The sequence below is a fragment of the Camelina sativa genome, chromosome 6 (genome assembly GCF_000633955.1).
Source record: "Camelina sativa cultivar DH55 chromosome 6, Cs, whole genome shotgun sequence".
Taxonomy (NCBI): Eukaryota; Viridiplantae; Streptophyta; class Magnoliopsida; order Brassicales; family Brassicaceae; genus Camelina; species Camelina sativa.
Window position 1 is genome coordinate 9,642,847 of NC_025690.1, and position 4,203 is coordinate 9,647,049.

The 4,203-nt window shown below is 28.6% G+C and overlaps 1 pseudogene; it reads right to left on the reverse strand.

Moving 5' to 3' along the window:
* LOC104698859 lies at nt 77–1,292 on the reverse strand (annotated as a pseudogene).

The window sequence follows — 4,203 nt, forward strand, 5'->3', positions numbered from 1 at the left end:
TACTATGTAATTAATCGACGAGAGTAAAAAAAGAAAAATAAATTATGGGTATCAAAGACCCTTTCAACTATCTCTCCTACAACAACCTAACACTGTCAACGTAATCCGAAAAAACATATGCTTCTTTATGATGAAACTTAACCCTATAGCGTGGCGATACTTGAATACCAATCTTTCTAAAACTTTTCTTGTCGGGATTGTAATGGAAGATATAAAACGCATAACTATAGTGCGTTGGTGCTAAAATAATCTCAGCCGTATGAGTAGCGCCTCTCACGTATAAATAGTCGAATAATTTCTTCCAATGTTCAATACTGAAAGTTAAATTCTTCAACCATTCATGTTTCCCACCTTCCTGATTCATAACCCACACATAATATGTATAGAATGAAGTATTGGTTGGTATGGCTACTTTCCCCTCGTATTTTATCAAAAAGAGATCACATATTCTTGAAGTTTCAATCTCTTCAGGTAAACTAGTAAAATGATCCAAACTGTCACCAGGCCTCAGAGCAAACCTCATCAACCTCATATGCGACATTTCTGCCCCTGTTCTAGCAACATAATACACAACACCATTTATGCACACACCGTTAGAGCAAGGACGGTGAGGAATACTACAGTTTATCATTTGCCATGATTTCTTTACATCAGCTGATGATTCAGCTCCCAATGTAAACGTCAACACTTGATGTTCCGATGATGGTTCTTCATGACGGCCATACATTTTTTTCTGTCATGCACACAACTTTGAATTGATCACTAACACGGTCATACCCGAAGAAACTTTTTACCAGCTTTCTCCTTGTTCTGGCACGTGGTAAAGTTATGGATTTACCAGTGATGGGGTTAAATACGATTTGCTCTTGACCATATCCAACGCTTATCAGTCCATTAACATGATGATAATTGCACTCCATGTGCTGATGATACTTGACCGGACAGGTCAGACATGATATAAAAGACTTTGGCGATGATGATGACGGCCGCTTGAAGAAGTGCAAATTTCCCTCAACCCCTTTGGATCCGTATGAAGTGAGGTCAGAAGCTATTATAGTACGAGGTTGCCACGAAGATCCACGCGGGTAAGATCTGATGAAATCTGGACTGCGTATAGTTATTGCCCATAACTTGGATACTGTGAGAAACCTAGCCCGAGATTTCTGGGGCAATCTCCCAAAAATATCGATCACTAGGTCATGAGGGAGCTGGTCAAAGTTTGCTCTTTCTTCCGACGTCTGTATGATGTGTTTGTTCACGGTTTTGGTCTTTTTGCTGTATCTTCTTCTCATGATCGATCGCTTTTGTTTTCGAAACCCTAGATTTTTTCTGTCTATCCTTTGCTTTGCTCTGTTATTTTAGCTGCGTAGTAAAACTATATAAATATGGGAGACTAAGTTAAAAGGTTTTTATTTACCTACCCTGCTGGATACTAAATGGATCCTAGGTGTGGTCATCTATTTATAGTCAAAATTTTCTTTTGCATTAACTTCAAACTTTGATGGTTTAAATTCCTAGGTGTGGTCATCTATTTATAGTCAAAATTTTTCAACTTTGTTATATTTGTTTAATCACTTCTCTCTTCTTTCTGATTTTCCCAAGTTCATAATGTCGCCACAATTATGCACGGCCGTCTTTGTTATCCTCTTTTTTTAATAATGCACTTGTCTTTAAAAAATCAACTTAAAAGAAGGTCATCTCTGTATACATTGTTTTTTATGTTTATTTTTCTTTAGTTTGAAATAACTATTGTTTAAAATTGATATCGTTGTGAGTAAGTAGGAATCTTGGCAATTCTTTAATCCAACAATGAGAACGATTTCATTAGTTCATTAATTAACTTTAGGTTTCAGCTACAAGGCAACAATCATGGCGACACTCCTAACTCGCTGAGAGTATAATTGTAATATATGATATATCTTTCTTACATGCATATATAAGTGTAAATTAGGAATTACCCCGTAATATAATAGATACATAATATTATTTAAATCTGTTTTTAATTTGATATTTCAAACATTAATGATGTTTAAAAATAGTAAATGAGGATTTCAATGGTATAATATGTACTGTTGGATTAATAATATCATAAAATAATTATCATGTAAATATATATATATATATATACTAATATAGTAAAATATGTTTCTCTTATATTTCATATCTATAAAACAATTGTTATGTTGTATCTTCAAACTATAATGATATAAAATATTCTATAACATTTCATAAAACAGCTAAAACATTTTAAAAAATTTAATTTCTAAATATGCATCTTGATAGTTTGATAAACTATTAAAATACGATAATTGATCTTCTTATTCATAAATTTGAATATTTATGTCATTTGTATAAGTGAATTTGTCTTAATATTTGTAATTCTTTGTCAATAATAGTTTTTAATTATTTCAAATTCAATTCTGATACTATAAGATTTACAACATCGAAAATTCTAATCTTATTTTGCAAAAAATATCTCAATTCATAATTTTTTTAAAATTAAACAATTAAAAATATACCTATAAATTAATAATTATTAATTGATACTATAAAATAATAATTATTAATTTATAGATAATTTAATATCACTATAAATTAATAAAATGTTTTGGTCCTAACATTATTAATTTATAGAGGTTTGTAATAAATGTTATAGAGGTTTGTAATAAATGTCGACACTCCTAACTCGCCGAGAGTATATTTGTAATAAATGTTATATCTATCGTACACGCATCTATATATAAAAGTGTTAACTACCCCGTAATATAGTAAAAACATAATATTATTTAAATCTGTTTTATTTGATATTTCAAATATTAATGATGTTTAAGAATAGTAAATGAGAATTTCATCGTTACACGTGCCAATTTTAACGATCAAAAATCACAGTTTTCAAGTTTGGTAAAACGATGCATAAAATAATTGTAATCTTATTATATTAAAAAAACTTTGTTAATCCTAAAAGAAAAAAGATTGTAAATACACCCCTCTATATAAGCAAATAAATGATGACATATTTTTGACCAAACAAAATTATTTCGACTAGCTTTGTTTTTCTTGGTAAAAATTTTCTTCTTTGTTTTTTATTAACTTTTTGTTTGACAAGTCTCGAAGACAATTTGTTTGTTGTCTAATCGAACCAAATATATTAAAATATTCATAGATATTACCATGTGTTTTCGTCGTCGTTTCTTTAAATTTTGTTTCGTTTCCCATTTTCATAATGCAACTACACAATTTTTGACTTTAAAATGTTAACAAAGTTTCTTATGCATAATAACTAAGATTTTTGGAATTAACAAATTTCTCACGGTATTATTATTATTTATTATAATTTGCATGACAGGTAGCATAAACAAAATATGAACACACACTAAGATTATATAACACTAGATCAACTAAACAGAAAGTGATCTTATCTTCGAACGATAGTACGTCTTACAAGAAAGTGGGAAGCAAGAAATGTTTTAAAAAATAAATGAGCTCATTGGAATAAATTTTCTCATAAAATAGAAATGGGATTAAGGAAAATATACAAAAAAATATTCATTCTAAAAAATGTAAAAACTCACTTCTGTTTAAATATAGATCGTCTCATATTATTCATCTAACAAAATAATTTATTCAAAAATATTGTTTTCACCTTTGTTCTATTGGTCAAAAAAAAATTTAATGGGAAGACAAATTTTCTTTATTTTTTTTAACTAAAATATACTTTCTACTTTTTCAGTTTGGAATAGGTAATATTAATATGTTGACCCAAAAAAAATGGAAGATTAATATATGCATCTTCTTTTTCTAATACTGTATTTTAAAATTTATTGTAGTAGTTTTAGATTGTTTTATTTAATTTATATTTTCATCTTTGAATTACTTGAGATTCATATATTACCATGCTTATAATTTTCTATTATTTCATTAATTATGTCAATTTAATTTTCTTCTAATTTTTCAACCTTGATTGGTTGGTCATAGACCTTTTTTTTTGTGCAAACATAATTGTTACTATTCGTGCAATCTCAAAAAGAGATATAGAGGAGAAGGTCAACAATCTAATTAAACATAGGTAGATTGAAAATTTATAAATCTTTGTTCATAGATCCATAGGAGCTTACATAATTTTCTATTATTTCATTAATTATGTCAAATTAATTTTTTTCTAATTTTTCAACCTTGATTGGTTGGTCATAGACCTTTTTTTTT